Source organism: Polypterus senegalus, chromosome 9, assembly GCF_016835505.1.
Source record: "Polypterus senegalus isolate Bchr_013 chromosome 9, ASM1683550v1, whole genome shotgun sequence".
Classification (NCBI taxonomy): domain Eukaryota; kingdom Metazoa; phylum Chordata; class Cladistia; order Polypteriformes; family Polypteridae; genus Polypterus; species Polypterus senegalus.
The window spans coordinates 8,678,808-8,698,456 of NC_053162.1; the positions used below are offsets into that span (position 1 = coordinate 8,678,808).

The window sequence follows — 19,649 nt, forward strand, 5'->3', positions numbered from 1 at the left end:
TTCTCTCTGTGGTGGTCTGTCATATTGTTAACTGATCATTGTTTTCTTACTCTTGCTTTGTAACTCCTCACTTGTGATGATCAGCTTTTGTTACTCATCCTGCTACACTCGTTCAACACTGATGTTATTCAATTGTGTTCACCTCCTTTTCAAGTTGCTTTGGATAAATGTCTGCTAAGCTAATAAATGTAATATAGACAAGTCCACTCTAACTTAGTCAACCTCTCATCATCATTGGTCACCCCGATCTAACCTGAGACGCAGAAACTGTCACAATCCCTCTGTCTGTCTGTTTTTGTGTGTAATTAGCTGCCTCCTTGCACATTCTTGTAAAGCACAGAACTTAAATATTTAAACAAATTCTGGTTATTTCATTTTGCATATGAATGAAATCAATAGCATCAATTCCCTCCGAGCGCCTTCTCTGCACAACAGGATACACGGCCTTAAAGAAAAAAAAAAAAAAGCAAGCGTGAGCCAAGACCACATTAACATGACATTTGTTCTGCATTATACAGAAATCCTGAAGTGAAGGTCAACACATGAGCGTTTTGATTTGTTTCTTGTACTTCTGTTCTTCATTCTTTGAAACATGAAATGTTTTTTGCAGTCCATAGTCTCTTTACTTATCTTACTCTCTGACTAAGGATCTGCACTGGTATCTGAAGGTTTGTCAGTTCAAATCCTATTCCTACCAGAAGGAATCCTACTCTGTTGGACCCTTGTGTAAGGTCCTGATCCTCAATATCGCCCCCAAGGCACTATACAATAGCCGACCCTGCACTCTGACCTCCAAAGGTCATGCAATATGAAAATTTCAGTATATCAAATCAAAACAGTTTTTGATGATTATTATTTTTTTAACCACATATCACGTTTGGGATACAAGTGTTGTAAGTTAAGCAAAGATGCTCAGGTATCCTTTTCCCTTCCACTTCCTCCAACTTCTCCAGGGCAATAGTGAGGTATTCACAGGCATGCTAGGATATATATAACCTCTCCAGCATGTCCTTTGTCTGCCCCAAGGTCTCCTACAGTTGGACATGCCTGAAACATCTCCATAAGGAAAGGTCTGGGAGGCAGCCTAATCAGATACCCAAACCACCTGTACTGGCCAATTTCGATGTTGAAGGTCAGCAGTTCTACTCTGTGCTCCTCACCCTATAGCTAAACCTGAGCCCAGACACCAGGCAAAGGCAGATCATTTCTGCTGTTTGTATCCGTAACTTAGTTTTTTTGGTGAGATCAGGTTGTTCCTCCAGTCTGCGTGTTGACCTCCCACTCCCTTCTTGACTCACTCATGAACAAGACCCTGGGATACTTAAACTGCTCTGCTTGACGTAGCACCTCATCCCCAACTTGGAAAGAGCACTACACTCTTTTCCAGCTTTTTCTGGTATTTCTTAGAACTTGTGTTAATTCTGGGAATTTGTTTTACTGAATGAAACTTTTACAGAGCTGAAATGACAGTAATAATAATAAATCTGTACATTTATATAGTGCTTTTTTCTCAATCAATCAATCAATCAACATTTATTTATATAGCACATATTCATACAAAAAAAATGTAGCTCAAAGTGCTTTACATAATGAAGAATAGAAAAATAGAAGACACAATAAAAAATAAACATAAGTCAACATTAATTAACATAGAATAAGTAAGGTCCGATGGCCAGGGTGGACAGAAAAAACAAAAAAAACTCCAAAGGCTGGAGAAAAAAAATTAAATCTGTAGGGGTTTCAGACCATGAGACCACCCAGTCCCCTCTGGGCAATCTACCTAACATAAATGAAACAGTCCTCTTTGTATTTAGGGTTTTCATGGAAGGACCTGATGATGATGGTCACGTAGACTTCTGGCTTTCAGTCCATCATTGTTGGAGCATCAGGATGCTTTGAGTAGAAACCGGAAAAAGAAACAGAAGAGAGAGTAGGGGTCAGTACGGATTTTGGAGCCACTGTGAATAGTTATTATGAAGAATTGAACATACAGAGTATCAGGATTAAGTTAAAGTGAAGTTAAGAGAAGGCCATGTTAAAGTAATGTGTTTTTAGCAGTATTTTAAAGTGCTCTACTGTATCAGCCTGGTGAATTCCTATTGGCAGGCTATTCCAGATTTTAGGTGCATAACAGCAGAAGGTCACTCACCACTTCTTTTTAAGTTTAGCTCTTGGAGTTCTAAGGAGACACTCATTTGAAGATCTAAGGTTACGATTTGGAATATAAGGTGTCAGACATTCCGATATATAAGATGGAGCAGATTATTTAAGGCTTTATAAACCATAAGCAGTATTTTAAAGTCAATCCTGAATGACACAGGTAACCAGTGTAGTGACATTAAAACTGGAGAAATGTGCTCGGATTTTCTTTTCCCAGTTAGGATTCTAGCAGCTCCATTCTGCACTCGTTGCAAGTGATTTATGTCTTTTTTGGGTAGTCCTGAGAGGAGTGCGTTACAGTAATTTAGTCGACTGAAAACAAACGCGTGAATTAATTTCTCAGCGTCTTTCAGTGATATAAGAGGTCTAACTTTTGCTATGTTTCTTAAGTGAAAAAATGCTGTCCAAGTGGTCTGATGAATATGCGATTTAAAATTCAGATTACAGTCAACGGTTACCCCTAAGTTTTTTACTCTTTTTTTTTTTCTCTACTCAAAGCACTTCAGTGAGTGGGGAGCCTCTTCAACCACCACTAATGTGTAGCTTGCACCTGGAGGCAGCCAGTACCCTCACCATATATGAGCTTTGAGGTGAGAAAGAGAGAGACAATTAGAGACAGGGGATGATTAGGGGGCCAGAGTGACTAGATAATGGTGGGCAATTTAGCCTGAAGTGCAATGCCCACTTCTCTTTACGAAGGACACCCAGGGATCTTTTATGACTACAGAAAATCAGGACCTCAGTTTTACGTGTCATCCAAATGACGGCACCATTTGTACTGCACTGGGGGGTATCACATTCAGACCACAGGGTAAGTGCCCCCTGCTGGCTTCACCAGTACCTCTTCCAGTAAACTAAATGTTAAAATAAATTAGCAGTAGAGGCAGCATATTGGTACACTGGGTAGAACTGCACCCTCACTGATGGGACAGTGGAGTCAGTACACAAAAGCATCGACTCTGACTTCTTAATTTATGGTACTTCCCATTCCTCTATTTGTAATTCATTTAATAAATTGACTATTTTGAAAGCACACAATATACAAGATACAAGGCATTTTTGTCGCTGCGATTTTGAATCCTCAGAGTACTTTTCAGCACCCTAACCTTTTAAAAGTTTGGGTTTAAAGTGTATAACAATACCGCTGTGGCTTTTGTGTATTATTTATTAAATAATATTGACAAAATTAGAAAAGATGCTGTATTTTTACAAAAAGGTAGAAGAAAAAGTAGTTTAATTGAATTAGTATAAGCGAAAATTGAAATTTGAACACATCATATTATAATTTACATTTAGCTTGAATCAGATTCCGAGTCGGTCCGTTGTTACCAACTCTGACTCCCGTAACCCAATAATTACTTCTGACTCCACAGCCCGGCTCACTGCTACAGCTTCCTGGGTTTAACGTCAGTGCCCGGTTGTTGTCCATGTGGAGTGCATTATCATGGAACTAGCAAAATACCCGCTCTTCGCAGCGGCAAAGTACTGCCTTAAAATTTTTATTAAGAAGAAAAATAAATCTTTTTAAACTGAGGGAAAATATACCAATAATTATTTGTTAAGGATCTCTTTGTATACCACATTGTGAGTTCGGCCCTCCGTTGTAATATACCAAGCTGTGCGCTGAGCTTACTCTTGAGCATGTAACGTACAGTTGGCCATGTGAACAGTAATCTTGTCTCAAATCTCACAGCTTGGATTGCTGCTGTCATAATCGGTTTGAGTTTCATGGTTTGTTTCAATGACGACAGAATTTGTAGGACTTGTGTTGATGAGACATTCGGCATCTGTCAAGCGCTGTAAGTATACAACCAGTTTCATCGATAACTTGACATCCAGCTTTTGAGAGTTTAAACATTCATAAACATCAAAGTGTCCACTACTGAAATCGTCACCTGTCAATCTAAGATGTTTAAGAGGCATTGGCGGTTGTCGAAAGGTGTAAAATATTTGCCCATTTCGGTACACTTGAAAGTGACAACCGAACAGTTCAGTGGCAGCCATCAACTCGCATGCAGAACCATAGGTGAAGGGCTTAAGCATTTCACTCTTCTAGTGCTCCTGTGTAGTCTAATTATCTCCTGTACCGTCATCAGTCCACACCTTGAACCTGTCCAGTCATTCAATACATAAGACACAATGTTCCTCCAGATATCAAGAGTGAGCCTGATATGGCCGTGCAATATGTAACACAGAGAATGGAAAAGGCAGGTGCCATCTCTGGGCATGGAAACCACTCAGTAAGTGACAGTTCTTTGATCGATGGTGATCACCTCGATAGATATAGTGGTGTGAAAAACTATTTGCCCCCTTCCTGATTTCTTATTCTTTTGCATGTTTGTCACACAAAATGTTTCTGATCATCAAACACATTTAACCATTAGTCAAATATAACACAAGTAAACACAAAATGCAGTTTTTAAATGATGGTTTTATTATTTAGGAGAAAAAAATCCAAACCTACATGGCCCTGTGTGAAAAAGTAATTGCCCCCTTGTTCAAAAATAACCTAACTGTGGTGTATCACACCTGAGTTCAATTTCCTGATTACTGCCACACCTGTTTCAATCAAGAAATCACTTAAATAGGAGCTGCCTGACACAGAGAAGTAGACCAAAAGCACCTCAAAAGCTAGACATCATGCCAAGATCCAAAGAAATTCAGGAACAAATGAGAACAGAAGTAATTGAGATCTATCAGTCTGGTAAAGGTTATAAAGCCATTTCTAAAGCTTTGGGACTCCAGCGAACCACAGTGAGAGCCATTATCCACAAATGGCAAAAACATGGAACAGTGGTGAACCTTCCCAGGAGTGGCCGCCACCAAAATTACCCCAAGAGCGAGAGACGACTCATCCGAGAGGTCACAAAGACCCCAGGACAACGTCTAAAGAACTGCAGGCCTCACTTGCCTCAATTAAGGTCAGTGTTCACGACTCCACCATAAGAAAGAGACTGGGCAAAACGGCCTGCATGGCAGATTTCCAAGACGCAAACCACTGTTAAGCAAAAGAACATTAGGGCTCGTCTCAATTTTGCTAAGAAACATCTCAATGATTGCCAAGACTTTTGGGAAAATACCTTGTGGACTGATGAGACAAAAGTTGAACTTTTGGAAGGCAAATGTCCCGCTACATCTGGCGAAAAGGAACACAGCATTTCAGAAAAAGAACATCATACCAACAGTAAAATATGGTGGTGGTAGTGTGATGGTCTGGGGTTGTTTTGCTGCTTCAGGACCTGGAAGGCTTGCTGTGATAGATGGAACCATGAATTCTACTGTCTACCAAAAATCCTGAAGGAGAATGTCCGCCATCTGTTCGCCAACTCAAGCTGAAGCGATCTTGGGTGCTGCAACAGGACAATGACCCAAAACACACCAGCAAATCCACCTCTGAATGGCTGAAGAAAAACAAAATGAAGACTTTGGAGTGGCCTAGTCAAAGTCCTGACCTGAATCCAATTGAGATGCTATGGCATGACCTTAAAAAGGCGGTCATGCTAGAAAACCCTCAAATAAAGCTGAATTACAACAATTCTGCAAAGATGAGTGGGCCAAAATTCCTCCAGAGCGCTGTAAAAGACTCATTGCAAGTTATCGCAAACGCTTGATTGCAGTTATTGCTGCTAAGGGTGGCCCAACCAGTTATTAGGTTCAGGGGGCAATTACTTTTTCACACAGGGCGATGTAGGTTTGGATTTTTTTTTTCCCTAAATAATAAAAACCATCATTTAAAAACTGCATTTTGTGTTTACTTGTGTTATATTTGACTAATGGTTAAATGTATTTGATGATCAGAAACATTTTGTGTGACAAACATGCAAAAGAATAAGAAATCAGGAAGGGGGCAAATAGTTTTTCACACCACTGTATGTTAATGCGGTTACGGTTGGAACGATAAAGGAAATGGGTACCTGAACAATGTAAAGTAAGTCTAAAATACCTACATAATAACTATAATCGTAATAAACGAACAATAAAACAGCGGAGAAGCCGTGGATTAAACAAAAAGGCTGTAGTTATCAGCAGGGAGACATGAATCCCGTGGCGAAGCAAGGAAGGGAATGAAGAGACTGGAGCGACGGACGGCCTTATATAGGCAGGCAGCCAACAATGTGGGAGGCGTGGGGATGGGGGACCCAACGCCACCTCACACGGTGACCGAGCTGCAGGATATGTTACTTTCTGTGAGCATGAATTGAATAAACAGGGTTTGATGTGATGGTCCAGGTCAGCTCCACTCTCCCTAGTTGCTTTTGGTAACCTCTTGGACCTGAAGCCATCAAAAGTAATGAACCGAGATGAACCAAGCAAAAGAGGAAACATACATCCAGCCAAGGGGTAGGTGAAAAAGTATCCAAAGTGCAGTGCAAAAATTATTCCATAAATCATCAATAAGTGATTCCATAAAATCATGTGTAAATCCATGAGTTAAAAGTCCATAAATAATCTGTAAAATAAAAACAGGATGAAACCATGCAGTCATCCGGTTCTCTTGTTATCTCTCCTAAGCACCGCACATCTTCCTCTTTCCATCTCCCTGACTCACCTTACTCGGGTTTTGTAGCCGGAGTGGAGACACCATCATCAACGGTCACAACCTCTGGCTCTCGCCATGACTGCCTCAGTTGACATCTGCCACGATGCTCCGTGCCAACCGTCCCTCCAATTTCCACATGCCCTTTATGGCATCTACCAGATCCCTAGGACGGCACCACCACCATCGCACTCACTTGGTCCATAAAAGTCAACAGGGACAAGCCACCCATGGAGCACTGATCGCTTGTTCTTCTGCTGGGCTACCGACCGCTCTGCTTCTTCTCCCTTTTATGCTGGCTCAGGCAACCGATACTGCTCTCATGGCTCTTTTACTGTGTTCCCATTCTGTTTCTTTCCTTCTCAGCACTGCGGGCTCCTCTTAAATTGGCTCGATTGGGTGCAGATATGACCCTCTGCCCATTCCATGGTGTGAATGTGGCACCTGACCGATCCGCTCACATCTTCACACAAGTACGCGATCAGCCAAGCACCGCAGTCAACCCTGGAGCATCGCCGTCATGCAGACACCTGCACCCAGTCTGAGCCTGCAGGCTCTCTGGACTTGATTATTTATTTAAAGTCTGTTCTATGACACAGACCACCTTCCACATTTGAGAATATAATAATATAATATTGTAATAAGAGTAGTATTGTCACATGTACAGAGTACAGTAAAATAATGTGAAAAGCATACGACACGTCACCTCTCTCTGGCATCATGAGAAATAAGATTGTATTAAAATACAGAACTTTGTATTTAAAGAAAGCATAAATCTGCTAACCTGACGCACTACTTACTCCTTGTTTTAAGTGGTTTAGTTGCTTTAATGCAGCGGTCCTCAATCACAGTCCTGGAGGGCCGCAGTGGCTGCAGGTTTTTGCTCCAACCCAATTGCTTTTTTGCTCAAGTAACACTTCTGCTTCACTTTAGTTCTCTCGCTCATTAAGATTTTGAACCCTTATTGCTTATTTTAGTCTTAAACAGCTGTGGTCTCGAGTTTTTAATTGCTCCTAATTAGCAATAACATGCAAATGACAAAAGAGAGCAGCATTTCTCCATTTAGCTTTTCACCATTTACACCTCTGTGTGTATTTATCATACACTACTGGGTTTAATTAAATACTTGGAAGGAAAGTGAAGGACTGAGAATTACTCCTCCATTTTAGCCTTCAAATCATTTGGATGATATTCTTAGAAAGGGGAAGAAAATCTAGGATATGAAAATGATCTGACATTATATTAAATTATTGCCAATAATTGCTTTCTAATCAAGCAACCGGGTTAGAACAAAAACCTGCAGCCACTGCAGCCCTCCAGGACTGGGATTGAGGACCCCTGCTTTAATGAAATGTTTTCAGTGTAAAAGAGTGAAATAACGCTGTTCTCTTTTTCTGTTTGCAGGCGGCTGCTGGTTCTGATTTTGGTTTGCCTTGTGGAGAAATAAATCCCTGTGAAACAAAAGGACACAGTGTTACCTTGTTGTTGAAGGTACTGGAAAGTAAGTTTGTAACATTTTCCTTATTTTTATTTTTTTTTTTATTCCTCCCCATCTCATCATTTCTGTCAGTTTCAACCTGTGTATTCTGTTCCTAGAAAAACATTGATATGATGTCAGGTGAACTGGCGGAGGATCAAAGTTGTGCAAAGTCGTTACCCGTTCATGTAATTTGACCTCCCCAGTGATATTAGTTTTAATTAGAATTGCAAGTGTAAAACACAAAATTAATGATTGTGTATATATTCACTTACGTAAGTATTACACATCTCAATCATCCCTGGTGCAGCCAGTTGGTTTTAGAAGTCCCATAATTAGTTATTAGTTGTGTAATCTGACAGAAAGATCAGGAACTGTAACCATCAAGTTTAATACCCCCTCCACGTAGAGGTCATGTAATGTAACAGTTGCTTATGGCAGAAAATCTGTACTTGCTGAGTGGTGTGAGGTGGGTGAGACCACGACAGGACCGTGTATTGTTCCTCCTCCTAAAGTTGTGCAGCGTTGTGAAAGAGAGTGAGAGTACAGTAGGCGCAAGGCTACGACTCCCTCATTCTCATAACACCACCACCATCTACCTGATGAACAAGACAGCACTGGAGTACAGAGAGGAGTTGAGATAAGCCGAGTCTGCAGACCGTTTAAAAGTATCGATTATTATAGCTATTTATAGCTTATCACGGCCAGTCAGTTATCAAGGTTCATATATCAGAGCACTATTTTTGGATTTTTCTTTAGTGTTCAATACCATCCAGCCTCACATACTGATTGGGAAACTGAACAGTATGAAGTTAACCCATTTATCACATTTATGCATTCTTGGCGTTCTTTTAAATTGTTCATAAACAGTCAAAGTCGGTGTGGTAGCTCTGAGGCTAAGGATCTGCACTGGCATCCCGAAGGTTTCCAGTTCGAATCCCCGTCACTGCCAAAAGAGATCCTACTCTGCTGGGCTTTTAAGCAAGGCCCTTAACCTTCAATTGCTCCAGGGGTGGTGGGCTCTGACCCCAAAAAACTCTCTGGAGAATAAGTTGGGGTATGCGAAAAATGACAAATTCCTAATAGAAAAAATTGTCTATGGCCAATTAAAGGATTAAAAATCACTCAAAATGACTAAAATCACAATGACAGACTGTGGTGTTATGGGTCCACAGCTCGTTGAGAAAAGGCCATTCATTTTAAATAAATAATCACCGCACCAGCCGTGAGAGGGGTTGTTGTAGCGAGCAGCGGGCAGTCGTCGATGTGGGCGTTTCTCACCGTGTGCACAGGTGAGGAACTGCCCACATTCGTGATTGCTCCCGTGGCTAATGCTACAGCTGTGATGGCCCCTCACGTTTTAAAAAGAAGCGCGAGTCGGTTGTCGGGGTGGTAAAAAAATGGAGAGAAAAAGGAAAAGAAACGATCTGAGAGAAAAAGGAAAGAGGACGGAGGTTACAGGGAGCGAGGAAGCAGGCGGTGCGTGCGTGTGGTGGCCAGCCCATCGAAGGCCGAGGGCAGCTGCAATGAAGCTGGGTGTTAGGCCGACACCCAGGTGTTTGAGTTGAGGTTGCTCCGCTGAGCGACCAGGTAGCGGGAGTGACCAGGTGAAAGCGACGAGCCGCAGAAGGCCGCGGAAAGGCAGCGGAAGTCGGGAGTCTTGGTGGTGGAGTCCCCAATGTGTGCGTCCTGGCTATTGGGGTAATCAAGTCTCGGGGACTGGGATGAGTGCCATACCGGAGCCAGGGATCGGGAGGTCTCCTGTCTCATGCGTGTGTTTCAGGAGGGCAGCTGCAGAGAGCGTCTTGCCTGCTGCTGGGCCCTAACGGGATAAGCAGGTGAGACGCTAATAAACGATGCACTGGATTTGTTGTTTTAAAGAACTGCTTCCTAGAGAAGATTTTAACCTCTGGTTTTAAAGGATTGTTTTTTCTTATTGTTATTTTAACCTCCACGTTTTCATTTTATGGATTATTTATTTAATTGAAGAAAGAACTGCACTTTATGAACACTTTATTTTGTTGACTGTTTTAATAAAAGCACTGTTTTGCACTTTTTACCTTCCCCTTGCTGGAATTATTGCCTTCAATGACTAGCTCACTCGGTAACATTATCGACGGTGTTGGGTTCAAGGGTTCCCAAACATCAAAGGGAGCGTGGAGCCAGAACCCACATCGTCACACAGACATCCATTACATGTACAACTTACCGTATTTTTTGCCCCTTAAGATGCACCTGACTATTAGATGCACCTAGGTTTAGAGGAGAAAAACAAGAAACAAAATATTCTGAACCAAATGGTGTACTAATATATTTAATAAAATATAGCAGAATAATATGTCAACCATGTGAAGACAACAGCGGTATTAAGAACCATCATCACTGTCATTAACAAATGAGGAGAGACTTTAAGGTTCAAGCGCTCTTCTAGTTTTCTGGAAACCCCAAGAACTCCTCAGCGCTAGTGTCAGAATTTATGAAGCTCAGTTGCTCACCATCACTTTGCAGGAGCACATGCCTATCACGCGGCATAACCTGTCCAAAGCCAGCAGGGGACAAAGCACGTTTGGGCCAATGCTCCCTGAAGTTATGTCACCAGTCTAGTCCCATCTCTCTTTGTAATGCAACAGAGCCCTTCATCTCGTCTTTTGTTGTGGGTTTCCACTTTGAAAAACGAGAATGCGGTGCAAGCTCAGACTGCGATTCAAAAAATTGCTGTGCATACCTGTTTGTCTCGTCTGACAGTAGCTGAAAGGCAGCCTCAAGTAGTCCAGCAGCTAGTAATCTGTCGTGTCCAACAGCAAGCCATGCGGTCTTGTAAATTTCCGGTAGCCAGTTTGGCTACCATGGATCAATGTCTGGGCATTCATTCCTCCCACACAAACCTTGCCGTAGGTGCATCGGCTGCACAAATGCGCTCAGCTGGGGTGGCATTGGCTGGTGTCCGATCAGTTGATGTCATTTCCTCACTCTCTTCCTCGATCTCCTGATCACTCTCAACAAAATCAGATAATTGTCTGCTGAGTATTTTGTTTTCTTCACTCGCTTTGCTCCCTCGTGAGATGTCGATGCCATCTTGCCTTTGTTTTCTATTTGTTAACATTTCGTAACTCACGCACATGCAAGGATTTGATGCCGAGTCAATGAGTCTAACATTCCTCCAAGCAGAGGGAATGCCTGTAATGTAACGGTGAGTTTTTTCGCCATTAACAGCTGATTGTCGCCCTCTACCCCTGGATGTCGACTTTTGTCAGGTAATACACATCACAGTCTGTGAAGCAATACTCGCTCCATAAGACGCACAGACATTTCCACCCTTCTTTTGAGGAAGAAAAGTGCGTATTATGGAGCGAAAAATACGGTTATTTCAGTAAATCAGGATGGATAGTCACTTTGAAAAACCACACAATTCCCTCCAGAAATTTCATCCTTGTGCCATGCGGCTTTCTAATAAGGAATATCGGAGAAAATAATTAAGGTTATATATATCCTTTAACCGGGCTGCACGGTGGCGCAGTGGTAGCGCTGCTGCCTCGCAGTTAGGATATCCGGGTTCGCTTCCCGGTCCTCCCTGCGTGGAGTTTGCATGTTCTCCCCGTGTCTGTGTGGGTTTCCTCCCACAGTCCAAAGACATGCAGGTTAGGTGGATTGGCGATTCTAAATTGGCCCTAGTGTGTGCTTGGTGTGTGGGTGTGTTTGTGTGTGTCCTGCGGTGGGTTGGCACCCTACCCAGGATTGGTTCCTGCCTTGTGCCCTGTTTTGGCTGGGATTGGCTCCAGCAGACCCACGTGACCCTGTGTTCGGATTCAGCGGGTTGGAAAATGGTATATATCCTGTAACTATTGTGTAAATCTGCACTATTGAACTGCCTTACCATAACCTGTCTTGTCTCCATTTGTTTTATTTCATTCTGTCTGTTATTAAATGCAACAGAGAAGGCAGATTTTGTGTTTTCTTTTGTAAATGTGACTAAATAAAGGAACTGTCCACTTTGAAGTTAAATAGCTGTAGAGGTAAAAGTTGCTCTGTTGTTTTAGTGGTTCAGCGAGTGAGAATGCAGTGGTGGGTCAAAGCTGTACCAGCGTTTGGTGTCACTCTTCTGAGTTGCCCACTGACCTTGAAGGTTTGCGAGTCAGAGGGCGTCTCCAAGTTTGAACCAGCACTACACCGAGGCCTTATTATCCACGGGGGTGCTTTCAATTTGAAGCGCCCCGATGGCAAAGCATGTGCTGAAAGCCGAGGTGCGGAGGAAAGATCGAAGCACTGAGATTAAGAGGTTGCTGACAGAAAGAATATGTGTGTGCAGAAAGAAAAGACTGAGAGATGTAGGTGAAACTTCACCGTGTAACTTACCTGTAGTGGTGAACGGGCAGGTAGTGCAACGTGGCTGCAAACTCATACACGCACGGAAAGATGAAGGTCTGATATAATGGCGCTGCACCTGATCAGAGGAGGACATAGGTGCATGACTTAATGTCGTTTGCTATTGGGTGAACTCGGGAAGATGTGAGTAGTGATTGGCTGGATGTAAAGCCATAGTCTAGACCAGGTGTCCTCAATCACAGTCCTGGAGGGCCGCAGTGGCTGCAGGGTTTTGTTCTAACACGGTTGCTTAATTAGAAAGCAATTCTTGCCAATTGTAGCCTCCGATGTATAAGGCGAAGTCAGACACGGGTAAGACGCGTGTCAAAGAAATTTCACAGTGCACAGTCACTTTTTTCTCTTCACTTTCCTTCCAAGTACAGTAATCCCTCGCTATATCGCGCTTTGACTTTCGCGGTTTCGCTCTATCGCTGGATTTTATATGAAAGCATAACTAAATATATAACGCGGATTTTTACTGCTTCGGGTTCTGTGGACAATGTGTCTTTTTACTTCCTGTACATGCTTCCTCAGTTGGTTTGCTCAGTTGATTTCATACATGGGACGCTATTGGCGGATGACTGAGAAGCTAACCAATCAGAGCACGCAGTTAAGTTCTCCTGACTGAGAAGCTAACCAATCAGAGCACGCAGTTAAGTTCCTGTGTGCTGAATGCGATCTTAACCAGGAAGTCTCGTCTCGCTCATTCAGCATCAACGTGTTTCGCTGTGTAAAGAGTTGTGCTCTTTTGTGTTTATCTTTGTGCATAGTCAAGCCCTTCATTATGGCTCCAAAACGATCTGCTACTGCTTCAGGGGCCGTGCCCAGCAAAGCGGAAGATGTTAGCGATTGCGAAAAAGGTAAGCGTTTTGGATTTGTTGAAGGCTACGATTCTTTTTATTTAAAAAGTAGGAAAGGAATATAAGATCTACGGCTGCAGTGTCCTTTTAACCAGGGTGCAAAACGAGTTGTAAGTGGATGTAATAAGGCAGTAGTCTGGATGGAATCTGCTTTAGGGATTTGGATTGAAGAAGAACAACGGCAGTGCTACACAATCGCCTGAAGTGGCTCCTTTGGAAGAGCTGTAACGCTCTCCTTTGTTGTGCAGTAAAATTAAACTCATTGTTATCGGACAAGTCATCGTGTCATTGTTGGTGAGTAACCATAATTAATTTTCTACTTACAGTACTTAGTACATATGCGTGCGTTTAGTGTCACTGTACACACATTCACTGTATACTATTTTTCTTGCATTGTACGTATTTATTGCTGGTGGCCTGTGTATCATAATGGCTGTAACATATATGATATCGGAGACACTCAATATCTTTAAAATAATATTTAGGTTTTACTGTATATAAACAGTGTGTTTATATACATAATTTCAATGAATCTTACCTAATATCTGAGAGAATATAAAGGGATTATGCTGTATAACTCTGCGGGGAATATTTATAAACAGTGTGGGAGAGTTTATAAGGGCTTAAAATATATAAAAATAACCAAACAAACATATGGTTTCTACTTCGCTGATTTTCACCTATGCTGGGGGTCTGGAGCATAACCCAGCGATCGAGAGGATTACTGTATTTAATTAAACCCAATAGTGCATGATGAATACACATGGGGGTACATGGTAACAAGCTAAATGGAGTACTGCTGGTCTCTTTTGTCACTTGCATGTTGTTGAAAATGAAAAGCAATTAAAAACTGAGAATACAGCTGTTTAAGACTAAAGCAAGCAATAAGGGTTCAAAATCTTAACGAGCGAGACCACTAAAGTGAAGCAGAAGTGTTACTTGAGCAATAAGTGCTTCTTATTAAGCAACTGGGTTGGATCAAAAACCTGCAGCCACTGCGGCCCTCCAGGACTGGGATTGAGGACCCCTGGTCTAGACCTCCAGGGGTCATTTTTTGACCGTTCTTTCAGCTTGCAGATACTTCTTTACTGCTGAGCAGGTAGAACAGAGAGGAGAGTGTTTAAGTTTGTAAATATCAGTAAGGACAGTTTACTTCCGATTAGTGTATATATTAAATATTATATATTAAATTATATTATTATATTACAAACCGGATTCCAAAAAAGTTGGGACACTAAACAAATTGTGAATAAAAACTGAATGCAATGATGTGGAGATGGCAAATGTCAATATTTTATTTGTAATAGAACGTAGATGACAGATCAAACGTTTAATCCGAGTAAATGTATCATTTTAAAGGAAAAATATGTTGATTCAAAATTTCACGGTGTCAACAAATGAAAGAGAAGAGCAAACAAGTTGGGACAAGTAGCAATAAGAGGCTGGAAAAAGTAAATTTGAGCATAACGAAGAGCTGGAAGACCAATTAACACTAATTAGGTCAATTGGCAACATGATTGGGTATAAAAAGAGCTTCTCAGAGTGGCAGTGTCTCTCAGAAGCCAAGATGGGTAGAGGATCACCAATTCCCACAATGTTGCAGAAAGATAGTGGAGCAATATCAGAAAGGTGTTACCCAGCGAAAAATTGCAAAGACTTTGCATCTATCATCATCAACTGTGCATAACATCATCCGAAGATTCAGAGAATCTGGAACAATCTCTGTCGCGTAAGGGTCAAGGCCGTAAAACCATACTGGATGCCCGTGATCTCCGGGCCTTAAACGACACTGCACCACAAACAGGAATGCTACTGTAAAGGAAATCACAGAATGGGCTCAGGAATACTTCCAGAAACCATTGTCAGTGAACACAATCCACCGTGCCATCCGCCGTTGCCAGCTGAAACTCTACAGTGCAAAGAAGAAGCCATTTCTAAGCAAGATCCACAAGCTCAGGCGTTGTCACTGGGCCAGGGATCATTTAAAATGGAAGACTGTTCTGTGGTCAGACGAGTCACGATTCAAAGTTCTTTTTGGAAATCTGGTACGCCATGTCATCCGGACCAAAGAGGACAAGGACAACCCAAATTGTTATCAACGCTCAGTTCAGAAGCCTGCATCTCTGATGGTATGGGGTTGCATGAGTGCGTGTGGCATGGGCAGCTTGCATGTCTGGAAAGGCACCATCAATGCAGAAAAATATATTCAGGTTCTAGAACAACATATGCTCCCATCCAGACCTCATCTCTTTCAGGGAAGACCCTGCATTTTTCAACAAGATAATGCCAGACCACATTCTGCATCAATCACAACATCATGGCTGCGTAGGAGAAGGATCCGGGTACTGAAATGGCCAGTCTGCAGTCCAGATCTTTCACCTATAGAGAACATTTGGCGCATCATAAAGAGGAAGGTGCACAAAGAAGGCCCAAGACGATTGAACAGTTAGAGGCCTGTATTAGACAAGAATGGGAGAGCATTCCTATTTCTAAACTTGAGAAACTGGTCTCCTCGGTCCCCAGACGTCTGTTGAGTGTTGTAAGAAGAAGGGGAGATGCCACACAGTGCTGAAAATGGCCTTGTCCCAACTTTTTTGGGATTTGTTGAAATTCTGAATCAACATATTTTTCCCTTAAAATGATACATTTTCTCAGTTTAAACTTTTGTTCCGTGATTTATGTTCTATTCTGAATAAAATATTAGAAGTTGGCACCTCCACATCATTGCATTCAGTTTTTATTCACGATTTGTATAGTGTCCCAACTTTTTTGGAATCCGGTTTGTATAAAGTCGTCTGTTCGTCAGTGCTCATTTGTTTCGTTATTGTCTTTGCGCATAATTTTTCACTTTTTGTTTTCACTTATTTTGTGCCCATCCTTCGTAAAGTGTGTATTGAGGAAAAAGGAGGAAGACAAAGCTTTTTGTTTATTTTTGTTGCATTTTTTTCTCATTGCTATTTGCTTTGGAGTCATTGTAATTATTGTATATCGCTCCTGCACTTATTTTTCTTATTTTTGTTCATGTTCTTGCACTGAACTGTGTGCATTTACAAGACATTACTCCAAGCAGTTATTGGCACATCTAGGATAAATCAGAATTCTGTTTTTGGAACAGCCATTGTAGTCTGTGTCTCAGTTCGTTACATCTGAGGTGCCCAGTGTTTGAAACTGTGTAAAGGTGCCATTGCATGGGGCACCAAAGGAGTGTGTCTTGCTTCTTCTTATCCCACTCTGGATAAGACTGATTGAATTCTAATCAAGTACACCGCTCGCTCTTTCTGTGAGAAGGTTCTTGCTGCAGGTCACGTGTGGATGGAGCTTAGAGGGGGTGTGTGGATTAAATACACTCGGTCCAAAGCCTTTACATTAGTCGCAACAAAGTACATGGTGTTTTAACCTTTGGTCACAGCCACAACATTAATGCACAATAATGTGAAAATGCTTCATAGATAGATAGAATTTTTATTTGTCCACAGGGGGAAAATTGGCTTTTTACAGAAACTCTTTAAATAGATAAAAACATAAATAGGCAGATATGCAAGTAAAAAAAAAAAAACAAAGAAGCAAATAAATAAATAATCAAACATACACCGGAATGACTAAAAAGCAAGATAATTAGAAAGAAAAGTTCTGGTTTTCCTGTCACAGTGAGGCACTAAAGAGGTGTATTGCTGTTGGTGTAAAGAAGCTCAAGTTAAGTATCTTGATGCACTTCGGCTGAAGCAGCCCTTGGTGTTAGTGTGTCAAAAAGAGAGGATGTGCAGCATTGTTCATTTCCTAAATCTGTCCTTTGCTACGAACTCTATGGTGTCCAGAGTGTGTCCTTTAACTGACCCTGCCCTTTTCATTAGCTTGTTGATTAGGCGGTCCTCTCTTGAAGTGATATGACCAGCCCAGAACACCACACTGGCTATCACAGATTTATAGAAGATGTGCAGGATGTCAGTTCCCACATTAAAGGAACACAGCCTCCTAAGGACAAAGAGTCTGCTCTGTTCTTTCTTCTATAGTTCCTCTGTGTTCTGAGAGCAGTCCAACCTGACATTAATTCAGACTCGCAAGTTATTTGTAGGAGTTGACCACCTCTACATCCACTCCTTGAATAGTGACTGGAAATGGAGTCTCTTTGGTGTGGCAAAAGTCAATAAGCAGTTCCTTGGTTTCACTGATGTTAAGATGCCGGCAATTCTTTTTGCACCAGGAAACAAAGTTCTCCATCTGACTCCTTTCCTCTGTTTCATCCCCCTTATCGATACACCTCATAAGTGCAGAATCATCTGAGAATTTCTGCAAGTGACCTGCTGTTATATTTATAGTCTGAGGTGTACAAAGTATACAGAAAAAGAGACAGGACGGTTCCTTGTGGTGCTCCGGTTTTGCTCACGTAGTCCTTGAGTGTCACAAACTGCAGGCTGCCTGACAGATAGTCCATCATCCAGGACATCACAGGTTCATCCACCTGCATATCTCTTAACAGAGGTGGCTTGATGGTATTGAAGGCACTGGAGAAATCATAAAACACAATCCTCACAGTGCTGCCAGCTTCGTCCAGCTGACAATAAGCCTTGTGGAGCAGATAAATAATTTCACCCTTCCCTCCAATTTTTGTCTGATAGGCAAACTGCAGTGGGTCCAGGTGCTCTACCACAGGGGATTCATTTAGTCCAGGACCAGCACTCTCAAAGTTCTTCATGATGTGAGACGTTAAGTGCTACTGGTCTGTAGCCATTAATGTACAGTACAAACCTACACATATAGAAAGGGTGCACCAAAGCACCATAATGTATGTGAAATAAAGTAACATTAGTTAGGAGTTAACTTTGGTTCAAAGCCCACCAACTATAATAATGATATAACAACAATTTAACAGTACATGTACATTTCAATGGAAGACTGAGAAAAGGAACTCATTCATGAATGTGACTCGAAAAGTGATTTAACTTAATTGACGCATGAGCAACTGCTGTTTTCATATGGCTATTCTGAAGCTTACATGGCATTTTATGAACTGATTGTTTCGAGGGGAAAATGGAGAGATGCTTTGCCAGGTTGAGTAAAGCTCCTCACCATGGCAAGCAGGATGTGATGGGGCGGTTAACTCCAATCCAGCCACATCTAACCATACAAACGAGGATATTGTTAAATGGGTGGGTATGAAAATCCTAACCCTGACCCTGTCTGTCTGCGAAGCTCCGTCTCCTCCCCTTTCCACGTCCCACAGCAAAGGCTAGATGCTTTCTGTTACCCGAGGACAGTGGTGAGTGTGCATTGGGGTGTGTGCCTGGTGATGTGCAACCATATGCCAATAAATAAATGAGTAAATAAAAATATGAGTAAAAAATATGAGTAAATAAAACATAATGGCATGCAAAAATTTGGGAACCCTTGCTTAAAATGCCCGTTATTGTTCATAGTTAAGCGAGCAGAAGATGAACTAATCACCAGTAGTCGTAAAGCTAAAGATGGCACATTTCTTTTCAGCTTTTTATGCAAGACTAGTGTATTGTTTTTGAAAAACGCAAAGGAGCACCATGCAAAATTTTGGGCACTCCATCATATCTGAGGTCCCCGACTTTTCCCAATGTGGTCTTAGATCTTCATTAGCTCATTAGAACTATGGCTTTTGTGACAGATAGGGGGTGCTGTCATCCCCTTGATCCCTCAGACCAGACTTCAGACACCAGGTAAAAGTCCAATAATAATTTTTATTTGGACCAAAATGTGCACAAAACACTCTGCACTCCACTATACTCATAAACACAATCAATACCATAAACAATAATCAATCCTCCACTCCCAGACACGTTGTCCCTCTGCCACCCGACTCAGCTCATCCGTCTGGGATCTCTCACAGTCTTTTATAGTCTGTGACCCGGAAGTGCTTCTGATCCCTCAGTCCATGTGACTTCCTAGCACTTCCGGGTCAGATCAAAACTCCTCTTCTTCATCCCAGAAGTATGTCATTTCCCCTTTCGCTGTGACTAAGATCTACTTCCGGGTTACAGGGTAAATAGCAGTCCCTGGGCCTCCCTGCAGCGACCCCTGGTGGCCCCGATGTTATCCAGCAGGGCTGTACAGGAAAACTCCATAGTCCATGATGCCCTGCTGGAATTCAGGGCATCTCCATGTCGCAGGGAGGGCTCCCTCTGGCGGCCTGGGGGTATTGGCCGGGATGAATGAAATCCAAGCTTTGTTCACAGTCATTGGTAGGAAACCCCAGGTGATGCACATGTCAAAGCTGTATAAATTCTTT

The 19,649-nt window shown here is 42.1% G+C and overlaps 1 protein-coding gene across 1 annotated transcript in view; it reads left to right on the top strand.

The window, feature by feature from the left end:
• The window catches only part of scai (suppressor of cancer cell invasion), a 395,139-nt gene that overhangs the window by 135,199 nt on the left and 240,291 nt on the right, over positions 1-19,649 (top strand). Inside the window, exon 3 of the mRNA XM_039762685.1 lies at positions 8,102-8,198. The gene's annotated coding sequence lies outside the window, so the exon portion shown is untranslated. The remainder of the gene's footprint in view (positions 1-8,101; positions 8,199-19,649) is intronic.